Below are 12,717 nucleotides of genomic sequence, written 5' to 3' on the forward strand. Positions count from 1 at the left end.
GAGGGTGGGAACGGGGCTTGTCTGTACCGGTGCACCGGAGCTGTGCCTGCTGGGCGGAGTGCGCGGTGGCCGCGGGAGAGCGCGGCTGTCTGGGTGGGGATGAGGTCTTTGTGCGGTGCGGGGGACTCTGGTGTGCTGGCGGTCCTACCCATCCTCTCCACCTCGAAAGGCCGCCATCCAGCCCAAGGGCACCCCCATTCCCCAGCTTCCCACGGGCCAAGCTGGGCGCAGTGAGCCATCTCTGCGGAGGCGACTAAGGCGCGGGCAGGTAAGGGGGCTGGTGAGGCCCGGGGCCTGTGGTAACGGAGCCCTCCGGACCCCTAGGTGCCAGAGCCTAGTGTGAGACGTCGGAGCAGGGCGGGTGCGGGCTGAGGGGGGTCCGGGGAAAGGGAACAGACGAATGAGGGTAAGAGGAGAGCTGGAAACTCCTAGGGACTCTGTGCCGAGGGGATAGCTGTCACTCCTGACTGCCCCAGACACCAAGGCCCACCTGCCTCCCACTCCTTTGTGGGGGGCAGGTGGGCAAAGGAGCCAGGAGGGGTTTCCAGCGTAGAGCTGGGGCTGTGCTGGCCTGTGAGAGCCGCGGGACAGCCCTGTGCCCTGCACTCTCTGAGAACACCTTCCCCTTGTCTATCCAGGTATTTCTCGGGTTTCACACAAACATACATTTATTGAGGAAGGAGCTTGGAGACCCTTAGCCCACTCTCACCAAGCCTTTATTTGGGAGTTAACAACAACTTGGATTATTGAGTTTTGCTACTAGTGCCTCAGGAGCTTGATCTCTTCAATCTTCTCAACAACCCCATGAGGATGATATTATTATAGTCTCCATTGGACAGACCAGGAACTGGAAGCACAGTTAAGTCACAGGTCCATGGCAAAGCCAGGATGTGAACCCGGGCCCTCCGGCCCCCTGACCTGGCACTTCCCTGCCATGTGGCCCTGGCCCCAAGGCCACTGCTTTTCCCACCTGCCCTTACCCTCCTCCCACCCTGTGCCCCAGGCTGATACCCCTGTTGATGACCATCACGGTGGCCCAAGGGTTGGCCTCAGGTTGGACCATGTTGCAGGTGCCCTCTCCACCCTCACTACTCCCAGCTGGACCCTTCCAGGCCCTGACATCCCCAGCAGTTGCCCAGGTGCACCATCCTGGCTGGCCTGGGCCTCCTGCTCCAAAAACATGAACCCACTCTCCTTTTGGCCAGCCAGTGCTCTGGGTATGATGGGAATGCCTCTGGCAGCCAGAGCATCAGGGAGGGGATAGGGACACACAGAGACACAGTGAGCGAGAAGCAGAGGGGCCCAGTGAGGAAGAGGCTAGGACAAGGACAAGCTCCTGGCAGGGAGCAGGTAGGGCACCCATCCTGCCCACATCTGGATGGACCCCAGGCTGCTTGGCCGAATCCTGGACTTCCTGAGGAGAAGCCTCGGGGCACCAAGGGTTCATGCCTCTGGGCGAGACAACGGCAGCAGGAGTCAGACTGACCCTCTTTTGGACAGCCCAGGTGGGCACTGAGGGTGGGAGTCTGGACTCTGCCCGGTGCTACCCCTGATCCACCCATTTCCCTGGCTGCAAACCTGGATGAGGAGGAAGGGAAAATACCACTTCTGGGTGCCTGCTCTGGGCCCAGCCCTGTTTGGGGATTTACCCCCATGTTGCTCAAGGCTTTCGAGAGCTCTTCCACAAATGACAGCCTGTGACTTGGCACAGTGACCATTCCCAGTAAGTCTGGCCAGTGTGGACTGAGCCCCCACTGGGCACCCACCTTGGCTGAAGCACTGCACACATCATCTCACTTAATCTTTACTCAGCCCCTGAGATGGGTCTGTCATTAGCCCCCTTTCATAGGTGAGGACTTGAGGCTCAGAGAGGGATGGTCACCTGCCCAGGGTCATGCAGTTGGCAAGTAGCACAGCCAGGACTTGCTCCTAGGCTTCAGTGGGCCCTTCTTCGGTCAATGCCAGGCAGGTTATAGGGGCACAAGCATCTGGAGTGCCCCCTCCCCCAATTCCATCCCTTAGGTACTCAGGAGCAGCTCCAGGGTACAGGATGGCTCCAGCCAAGCTTGGCCCAGACTTCTTGGGCCCCATGCAGGCCGGTTCCCCCTGGGTCCAGGGCCGTCTCTGGAGGGAAGCCTACCTGCATCCCTTCTCTGCCCTGGCCACAGCGTGACCTGCACAGCCTCAGCCCCTCTGCTCCCTCTCTAAGTACACCACACTTCCCCTGGGAGTCTCCAGAGGGGAAAGTCACGGAGGTGCTCGCAGACCCTGAACTTGTGAGTCTGCATAATCCTGAGGGCCAGAAAGATGCTTCCTGGTGTCTAAATCCTTCTTGCTCCTGTAACACCAGCCCAGCTCTAAAGCATGGCTCTCAACAAGTGGTGATTTCACCCCCCTGGGGACATTTGGCAATGTTTGGAGACGTTTATGGTTGTGGCAACTTGGGGAATTGCTACTGGAATCTAGTGGGTAGAGGCCAAGAATACCCCTAAATTTCTTACGGTGCACAGGATGACCCCCATAACAAATAATTATTTGTGCCAAAGGTCAGTAGTGCTGAGATTAAGAACCTCCTATTAAAGCATGGGCTTTGGAGACAGGCAGACCTTGGTTTGAATCCTGTTTCTTTCATTTGCTGGCTGTGCACCGTTAGGCAAGTGGCTTCACCTCTTTCTGAGCCTCAGTTTGCTCATCACTAAAACTGGCACCGATAGTGGCTCTCAGCTCACGAGGTCCTGAGGGCTGGTCAGACTACACACCTCCTGCTCCCGGCTCAGGGCCTGGCTCTGGGCAAGCGCCTGTCAGTGATGGCCACTGTTTTCTTTTCCTTCTTTTCGATTTTCCAAGGTGAACAGCAGGAAGCAAAGGTCTGGTGGCTGGACCTGGAACTCCCCAAAGGTCAATCCTCCCCCGGCAGTCCCTGGCACATTGTGGCCTATTGGTGATGTTGAAGGAGAGGCCAAGTTGGCTGTTGTGGACCTGGAGGGAGGAGCCAGAAAGGAAACCTGATCTCAGGGGGGCAAAGGTCACCTGAAGCTCACCTTGCTCATTCTAGCCTCCAGCCCAACCCCCGGGAAGCCGGGGCTGGGGGTGGGGGTGGGGAAACCAGGACACGAAACACCCCAATATATATGGCCCTGTCTTAGTCATCTAGTGCTGCTACAACAGGAATACCACAAGTGGATGGTTTTAATGAAGAGAAGTTTATTTCCTTACAGTCAAAGTAGGCTAAAAGTCCAAATTCAGGGCGTCAGCTCCAGGGGAAGGCTTTCTCTCCCTGTTGGCCTTCTTCTCATCATTGTTCCCCCAGACTAGGAGCTTCTCCACGCAGGGACCCCGGGTCCAAAGGAAGCGCTCTGCTCCTGGCACTGCTTTCTTGGTGATATGAGGTCCCCCTGTCTCTCTGCTCACTTCTTTTATATCTCAAGAGACTGCCTCAGGACACAATACAATCTTGTAGATTGAGTCCTGCCTTACTGACACAACTGCCACCCATCCTCCCTCATTAACATCATAGAGGATTTACAACATACAGGAAAATCACACAATACCAGGAATCATGGCCCAGCCAAATTGATACACACATTTTTGGGGGGACATAATTCAATCCATGACAGGCCTCTTAGCTCAGGGATAGGACACAGATTCAAAATGGACATCAGGGAGGAGTGGCATTTGAGTGGACACAACTAAGACAAGTAGAGGGGTGAGGGGTGGGGGTGCGAAATGGCATTTGGGCCCAGGAAACAGCATGTACAAAGCCCTAGAGGTGAGAAGGAGCAAGGCTATTTTCCCAATGGTAGTCCAGTGTAGCCAGAGGTGTCCAACTTGGTAGAAAGAGCTCATCCTGATGGGATGAGGGACAGACGTCAGGGCTGGGAACTTGGACTTTATCCGGCTTTCAAACTGGGTCCTTCCTCTTCTGATGGTGTAGGGCACCAGCCTCTGCTCCCCAACTCCCCCACCCCCTGCCCCAGCTGCCTCACCCCACTTGGGAAGAGTTATTGTTCTTCTGTCTTCAGCCCAGACTACCTGACTACCACCTCATTTGCAAACAGGACTTAGGATCGTCCTCTCTCCCAGGCAGTCCATCCCCAGGGGTTTCACTAGACCCTCCCCCCACCATGCCCCTCACGGGCCTGCAGCCCCGCCCCTTTACTCACAAGCCCTGACCCCAGCCAGGGGTCCTCCCACCTGAACAACAATCAGCCCCTCTGTCGGCCAACCCAGCCCCTCCCCTCTCCTGCAGCCCCTCTGTCCCATCTATCCCCCAAGAAGCCCACTTGATCCAGTCATCCCACCTCTTGTAACAGCCTTTACCACCTTTCCACCCCTTCAGAAGACCCACGTCTTAGCCTTGACCTCTCTCTGCCATGGACCCCTTGCTCAGCTCAGGCCTCCTCAGGGATTACCCCCCACTTCCATCCCTTTGGCCTCAGCACGGAAAAGCTGTTCAGACCTTTCCTATCCCCTCTAGGTGGTCCCTCAAGAGACCTCGGACCTGGAACCGTCTTCTTTGCCTTTTGGAAAGTGATGTTTCTTTGGATGAGTACAGGGCTAACAGCTTTGTGAGCTTTGCCGGCAGGGCAATGGACTTACTGGGGCCCACTCAGTCCCCAGGCCTTGGGCCCAGAGAACACTCAGTGAATAAATAAATGAGTGAATGAATGAATTATGGCCGACAACCAGGTTCCGTGTTTGGAAAGGAAGCTCGGGCACCTGCGGGGGCAACAGGAGCTTCCTAACATAAGGGCAGAAGAGCGGTGGACTGGGGCGGGGCGGGGGGGTCCAGATCGGGGAAGCTCCCAGAACCGCTTGGCTAGCAACCGGGACCCGCTAGAGCCTCCTGCCCTGGAGTCTTCCCGGCTCCATCTCTAAGGGCAGGCCTGGCGGGCGCGGAGCCCGGCTGCGTCCGCGCTCCAGCCAACAGCAAGAGAAGGATTGAGGTGGGGCAAGATGGGCCAGCTGGCCGACGGGGAGTCCCGGGCGTGGGCGTGGGCGTGGGCGCGGGCGCAAGGAGCCGGGGAACCCCCGCCGGCGCCTCTCGGGCCCCAGTGTGCCGGAGTGAATGGGGCGCCCCTTTTGGGCCTGAGCGTCCTCCTTTGTAAAATAGGACACCCTCTGAGGTGTCTGCACGCACTAAAGACGGGCGGAGGGTGAAGTGTGCGAAAGAAGGCAGAGACGCCCAAGACTCCGACCCGCACAGAGGAAGGCGGAAAGACTCTGGACCCCGGGCTCGGAGCTGGAGGGGGCGAGGCCTCCGAAGGGCTGGGACTGCCGGAGGCGGGCCCTGGTGGGCGGGCCCCGCGTGGGGGCGGGGCCGGCCGGCACCTGGGTGAGGTCGCGCCGCCCCGCCCCCTTGCACTTCCGTGTGCGGCGGCACCAGAGCAGGAGGCGGCGACTGCTGGGAGCCCCTGAGCGACCCCCGGCGTCCGCCCACCGCGCCGAGACCCGGGTAGTGTTTCATTGGCCGCCGGGCCGGCTCGGGTCGGCCCACACCGACCTCCGACCCCCTCGCGCGCCCCAGAGGCGCGCCAGGAGCCAGACCCCAGCCGCCGAGACCCCTGGCGCCTGGCCCGGCGCCCGGAGGTGAGTGAGGGCTGGGCCCCGGCGCGGAATCGGGGCTACCCAAAGGGCGCGCCATCCCTCCCTTCCCCCCGCCCCCCGCCTCCGGTTCCCCTTTCCGAAATCTAGAAACTGAGCCGTAGGCGGCGAAAGTCCCGCCGCGCGCCGAGATCTGCTGGTGCCTCCGTCTCTCCATACGACGGTGGGAGCCGAGGCCCTCTAGTCCTTCGACTGCCGGCTCCTCTACCCGATTGTGTGTCCCCAGCCCCTCTGAGTGTCCCTCACGAATCTCTCTGGGGCTCTCTGTCCGTCGGTCTGTCCCCACTCTCTCTGTGTTCCCCTGTCCGCATCTCCCCAGTCCTGTCTGTCCTTGGTTCTCCGTGTGCCTCATCGCCCCCACTCCTCGCCCCCTTGGTCCTGTCCTCCGGGAGCCGCGCCCCCAGCTCACACCCTCCGCCCCCTCCGCGGCCCCTGCCTGTCTTGCTGCCTCGCATTTTCCACCACGGAGCCGAACTAAGTTAGGCCGCCCGCCGGGCCTCGCCTCCCGCACCTGTGTCCCTCCCTGGCCCGCGCGGCACCTCCTCCTCGCTCTACCTCTTCTTTCAGTCTCTGTCTCACTTCTTCTCTCTTTCAGTCTCTGGACTGGGCGTGGCTCTAGCCTCCACTCCACCTTTCTGCCCCTCTTAACCCCCTCCCTTGGGGGCAGTTGCCTGGTTCATCGGTCCCCGGCCCCTCCCCTGCCCAGGCGCCATCTCCGGCGGGGACCCAGCCAGGTGAGGGAAGGGGACAGCGGGGGCGGGAGTGCCTTCCCGGTCCCAGAGGGAGGCAGGAGATTTGCACTGTCAGAACTGCCCCACTTGCCCAACTCCCCCACCTGGGGAAGGGGAGAGCCCCACTGAGCCTCCCATTTAAACCTGGGGATTTGGCGTGAGTGGGGAGGGGTCCCTTCTCCTCTGACCCCCATCCTGTATGCATGGACCTTGTCTCCTTTGCTGAGTCGCCGGTGTCTGGGCGAGTAGGTATGTTGTGTGTCTAGATCTGCTTGAGTGTTGTCAGTGTTTCTGGGACTTGCCTGTGTGTGTGTCCTTTTTCACGTGTGGGACTTGCCTGTGTGTGTGTGTGTCTGGTTGTGTGCCCTGAGGCTCTGTGTGAGGCCTTTGTAACTGGGTGTGAACCCTGTCTTGGTGTGTTCTTTGTTACTGGACTCGCCCTGTGTGTTGAAGTATGCGTGTATGAGTCCCTGTGTGTCTAAAGGGTCCTGAGCTGCACGCTGCGTACATTTAAGCTGTTTATTGAGGGAGCCCCTGATATTGGGGTGCCAGTCCACCAGGCTCATGTGTGCATATGAGTATGTGCACACACGCATGTAATTCTGTCCGTTTGTCACTGAGCCACTGTAACCAGGCTGACCTGGTCACCAAGGGAGGGGACTGGTCCCTTGGGTTTCCTCCTTCCTTCTGTAGACTGAGCTGGGGTGTGGCAGACAGGCCGGCAGAGGGCGGCTGTGTGTGTGTGTGTGGGTGTGTGTGGGTGGGTGTGTGTGGGTGTGTGGGTGGGTGGGTGTGTGAGAGAGAGATGTGGAGGTGTTTGGTCAGCCATTAGTGTGAGGGATCCAGTGTGTGACAGGGCCGTGGCTGGGGGCGAGTCAGTGGCGGTGTGGGGTTACGATGTCCGATGACTGATGGGAGACTCACAGTCTGACTATATGAAACTGCAGGTGCGTGTGCTGGGGGAGTGACCGTGATTGTGGGGAACCGAGAGTGCCTGGGTGTGGGTGTCGGTAGCAGGAGGGGGTGTGACAAGGTGTGTGGTGCCTGCGCTCTGGGTAACAGTGTGGGGTGGGGGAGAGGGCGTGAGCATATGGTGGGCTGCAAGGGTGTGAGTGTGCGCACAGCAGGCCCCAAGCCCAGCCCTGGCTCCTGGGGAGCCTGGGAAGGCTCAGCCCCCACCCCTCACCTTCCTGCACTCCCCCAAGTTGACAGGCACTGGGGGAAAGTCTTGGGATTTGTAGTGTTGTGACCAAGATCTTGGACTCCGGAACCAGAAAAGACTTGGGCTCCATTACTTGCTGGGCCTCTTAAGAGCAAGAAATTGAGCTCGGCCTAAGGCTCAGTTTCTTTATGTGCAGAATGGAGAAGGTTCCCGTGTCAAGGGTCCTTTATCACAGCCTTGGCCTGTAATGAATATTCAGCACATGTTAAGTCTTATTTGGTGACCTCCCATCCAGCTGTTTGATTCCCATTCTCCTGGGAGCAGGGCTAATGGAAACCCGGAGAGTCACCAACCCATTTCCTGCCTGGGATGTGTCTGTTGATGTTAGCTTCCCACCTCCTTGACCAGGCTGCTTGTGGGAGGAAGCAGAAGCTGACGGAGCCCCTAGCACCCAGCCCTGTTTGTCCCCACCCCTAGTCTCAGCAGCAGCGAGGGGGGAGAAGGTGGTGGGGGGTCATTCGGAGCTGTGACTGCAGGCCCCTGACACTGTTTAGCTATAAGGTGCCAAACAAGGAAGGAAAAGGTGTTACTATTCATATCTGACACTCCCAATATGAGTCTAGCACAGGACCAGCATGTCACATCACTGGAGCCTCAGAACCACCCAGGGAAGTGTGTTCCAGTATTCTCCCCATTTTGAAGATGAGAAAAAAATGCTCAGAGGAGTTGCTGGAGGCCACATGGTAGGGGTGCCTGATTGTACCCTAGGTCCCCCAAGCCTGCAGGGTTAGGAACGTCCTTCTTGTGTGTGTCTGACGGCCTCCCCGCCAGGCTGGAAACGCTCCGAGGGCAGGAACACAATGTTCCGCGCCCTAGCACGGGGTAGACACATCATCGTTGCCCAGGAAAAGTTGACCCCAACACCTCATTTCACAGAAAAGGAAACCGAGTCCAGAGAGGCTGGAGGTCTCAGAGCCAGGCAAGGATGAACTGGGCCTGTGTCAGCCATGCTGGGGCTGACCAATGGGGAAAGCCTGTTTGGCTGCACCTCCTGGCTCAGCTGTTTTCTCCTGTCCCTGCAGGTCTGCTGGGAACTGGCCCCGGGTGAGGGCAGCGGGCCGGCTTCTCCTGGTGATTGTTGCGGGGCAGCGGCAGCACGAGCAAGGACTAGGTACAAGCAGGAGCTGGGAGCCGCAGGTGAGACTAGGTCCTCTTAGGTAGATGGACAGACGGACAGTGTTCAGGGGCAGCCTTCCTCCTTGGGCTCCTTCCCTCCCACTGTAGGACGGGAGTAACGGGGGCTCGCAGAGTCCTTGCTCTGGCGGTGGGACCTGGGGGCCCAGAGAAGGCAGTGGCTTGCCCTGCCCACTGGGGGCTCCCTGCCCAGACACTGGCTTCTGGCCTGGGGATAGCTTTGGTCTTGGAGCTTGGAGGCCTGGGACTCACCAGTGGTTTGGGGCAAGGGGTGGTGACACTTTGCTGGTGAGTTAGAGAGAAGGTCATGTGAGCCTAGGGTTAGGAGTGGATGTATCAGCACTTCCAAGGCCCCTTGTATCTGCCTCAGGCTGTCCATATCATCACACAAGGAAAGGGATTTGCCCTGGCCCCCACAAAGGGTTGGAGGCTGAGCTGAAAATGGAACTGGGTCTTCCAGCTCTTGGCACAGCTGAGCTCTGTTCCATACCCCAGTCCCCTCTCTAAGCCCCCCAGCCTCTCTAGGGCCCCAGGAGGGACTCTATATCCCTCTCCTTGCCCTCCAGATTCAGGGGTGAGCTGGGCAGAGCCTCTAAGGAATGTTGGGGGGGAATACAGTCTCCCTGAGGCCCCTCGTGAAGTTAGAAACTCCTCCCTTTGCAAACAGCCTCGCCTGCTTCAACCCCCATTGCAATGAGAACAGCCCTGGGAGTTACCCACTGAGTGTCTTGGGTCTCATTGACTCTGAGGGGGTGGAGGGGTTACTGAGGGCACCTGGAACCTAGGAACTGATAGTAGGGGGATAGCAGTGATCTTTCCTCAGGAGCCCACCCTCATCAGCCCCCGACTCTCACCCTTACTGGCTGCGAGGCACCTGCAGGGTCCTAGGTGCCTGGGAGTAGACTGGTGGGATCTGGGCTCCCTGTGCCTGGCTCTGAGGAGCAGGGGTTCAGGGCCTGCCCTCCTGGGGCAGGCGCACAACAAAGACAGGGCCTTCTCTGGGTCTTAAACCTGGTGGGGAGGAAGCAATGTGGCTTGGCTGGCTGTGGGGCCCCTGCTACCTGAGGTCAGGTGAACCAGCCTCTCCCAGCTCTGGGCCTCATTCCCTAAGAAGTTCAGTTAATTAGCCTTACAGCCAGCCCACTTTAAACTCCCAAACATCATCTAAACCCATTGCCATTGAGTCGATTCCAACTCATAGCAATCCTGTAGGACACAGTAGAACTGCCCTATAAGGTTTCCAAGGAGCAGCTGGTGGATTTGAACTGCTGACCTTTTGGTTAGCAGCCGAGCTCTTAACCACTGTGCCACCAGGGCTCTGAAACATCACCTAGCTAGCCTGCATAGACATACATGTGCTCACACAGGGATACAGAAATGGAGGCTGTGCTTGGCATGTATGCCTGCAGACACAGACCCACAAGTGCCCACGGTGGGGGGCGAGGGGAAAAGGGGGTTATGTACCTGCCTGCACATACATCACACATTTGTACACAGGTGTTCACATGAATGGGCACACTCAGACACACACAGATGCTCTCCCAGTCTCTACCATCATCCGTGCACTCAGACGCCTGCCCAAACACACCACACTGCCTGTTCTGGGGCCAGGAATGGAGGGCCTCTGGTCAGGGTTACAGCCCAGCCAGGCCAGTCTGTTTCTGGCACCTGAAGGTGAGCTTTAAGGTGTGGTTGTGACCACAGGGCCGTGAGGGGGCTGGGCCACACTGGGAGGTGGGCTCTGCCCAGGCATTTAACAGGCCCCCAGGCTGACCAGGGCTTAGTACGGGGGCGCATGGGGTGTGGGGGAAGGCCCTGCCAGCTGTGCTGGCACTGTTTGTAGCTGCTGCCACAGAGGAGGAAGTGGGCTGCCTGTGGTCGTGGGGCCAAGGTGCTCGGCAGTGGGTGGGGGGTCCCGTTGGCCCCTCTGTCCCTTTCAGTGTCCATGCCTGGTGGGAGTGGAGTTGCCAGGCTCTGGGGACTGGGAGGCAGGCAGGGTGCTTTTCTCCTAGGGAGGGGGAATCTGTCCACTCTTCAAGGCCTGGGCCCAGGGGAAGGAGAGGCCTGTCCGTCTAAGGCGTTTCTGGAGGCTGACTTCCTCTGGGCTGCCCAGGAAGTGGTTTCAGAATGGGACTGACCAGCCCTCTGTCCACGGCTTGCCCTGCCCCCGCCTTGCCTGCCGAGGGGAGCCGCAGCTGGCCAGTGGGTTAGGCTGACTGACCAGGCTTTCCCCTGCCAGGGCTGGTGGGGCTAGAAGGCAGGCAGGTGGGTCAGGCCTTATTGGAGGCTCAAGGAGAGGGGCGGAGGCTGAGGCCATGAGGTTCCCTGCAGCCCCCACGCCCCGGCCCCTCCCTTGCTCCAAGCCTGTAAGCCGGGTTCAGAGTGTTAACCCTGGCCACAGGCTGGCCTTCCTGTGAGTGGCTGGGCTGCGTCTCTGGAATTAAGCAGCTCCAGGCAGCTGTGCGAACCTGGGCACTTGCCTTTGCGCTCAGCACCTCAGTTTCGCCATCTGATAAATGGGATATGGTGGTGGTATACAGCAAACAACAGACAATGTATGCAAAGTAGCTAGCACTGGGCCTAGCACACTGCAAGTATTTAATGATGGAAACTGTAGTTATGTAAAGTACTTAGCCCCCAGATGATGATGACTGTTCAGAAAAAGGCAAGTGGCACTGAAGCAGGTTATTATTTTCTGACGGGCTGGGGGCTGTCCCAGGGCCAGGTGGCTGCAGAGCTGGCTGAGAAGCCCCGTCTCTGTTTCCCTCATTCCCTCTCGATTCTGCCTCCAGCAGCAGTGCCGAGGACGGGGAGGGGTTCTGTCAGTTCAATAGGTTCCATGTCCTCTGAGGAGAGGCGCCCCAGGATGGCAGCTGTTCCCACTCAGCAGCCCAGCCCCCTCCTGCTCCTCTCCCCCTCACTCCCTTTCAAAGGGAGAAAAGTAGATCTCATGACAAATGGATGCAGGGAAGGAAATGCAGTCCACAGCTGCCTGCTGCCCCCTCAGGCCTCCCCTCGGCCCCACTCTGCTGCCCTGGCCCCCTGCAGACCATTGGGCTTGGAGTAGCCAAGGCTGGGAAAAGGGGGTGGGTGGTAAGCCCTGCTGCCAACTTGCCTACCCTTTGGAACCCAGGAGTCAGTCTTTGGGCTGGGGACGGAGGTGGGCATCTGGGGCTGATGGAGGCTGGAGGAGCGGTGTGGGAGAGAGCTAGAAATCTCCGCATATATACAGTACATACACATATCCTTGGCAGATGGCAGCTGGTGGCAGGGCCCTGCCTGCCCCAGGGACACCTAGAAGGTCAGCCCAGTGAGGGTTGGGCTGAGCTTCGGCCTTCACTGTTCCAGGCCGAGAAACTGGGGTCTTGGGCATTGAAGAGTGGTAATGATGGTAGTGTACTCGGCAGGGGCTGGAAAGCTGGAGGGCTGGAGATCACTGGGGGCTGGGTGGTGAGTGTGAGTGAGGGCATCCTGAAGGTTTAGGAGCAGGACCCCTGCAGTCATCAGAGAGACCGGCTTTGAATCCTTATTTGACGTTTACAAGCTATGTCCTCTTGAGGCAGAGCTGGACTGCTTTGAGCCTCAATTGTCTTGTCTGTGAAATGGGTGGGTTAGGAAGTATCTATCTGAGACCCAAATGATGAGAAGGAGCCGGTGTGTGTGTGTTGTGGGGGGTGGTCCAGGAAGACGAACAGCAAGCACAGATGCTCCCAAGTGGGCAGGAACTTGGCTGCTCAGGGAACCAAAAAGGGGTCATTTTGGCTGGGACAGAGTGAGGGGAGGCAGCGGCCGTGGAGGTCTGAGAGGTAAAGAGGGCAGGTTGGGTGGGGCCGGCCGGCCTCGCAGCCCAGGGGGAGCCAATCAGAGGGGCGGTAGATAACATTGGTTGACTCGGCAGGAAGCGATGAGATCTGCTTAAAAGACATCTCTAGTTGCTGGGGCAGAGGGACTGTGGAGCCAGAGTAGGGGAGAAGAGCAGGGTGCAGGCTGATGCAGAGACCCGGGGAGGGTGACGGTGGCCAGTGG

At 58.9% G+C, this 12,717-nt stretch overlaps 1 protein-coding gene across 3 annotated transcripts in view; it reads left to right on the forward strand.

The window, feature by feature from the left end:
• The first annotated feature begins 119 nt into the window (after positions 1-119).
• PRKCD (protein kinase C delta) overlaps positions 120-12,717 on the forward strand; it is a 36,557-nt gene continuing 23,959 nt past the window's right edge. The window contains exons 1-3 of one of the 3 annotated variants that reach the window (XM_023727318.1): positions 120-268; positions 639-858; positions 8,580-8,694. The gene's annotated coding sequence lies outside the window, so the exon portion shown is untranslated. Of the gene's footprint in view, positions 269-638; positions 859-5,374; positions 5,590-8,579; positions 8,695-12,717 lie in introns of those variants that run through there. The other 2 variants (XM_023727317.1, XM_004368613.2) reach the window with 2 other exon arrangements.

The sequence above is a fragment of the Trichechus manatus genome, unplaced genomic scaffold (assembly GCF_000243295.1).
Source record: "Trichechus manatus latirostris isolate Lorelei unplaced genomic scaffold, TriManLat1.0 scaffold00001, whole genome shotgun sequence".
Lineage (NCBI taxonomy): Eukaryota > Metazoa > Chordata > Mammalia > Sirenia > Trichechidae > Trichechus > Trichechus manatus.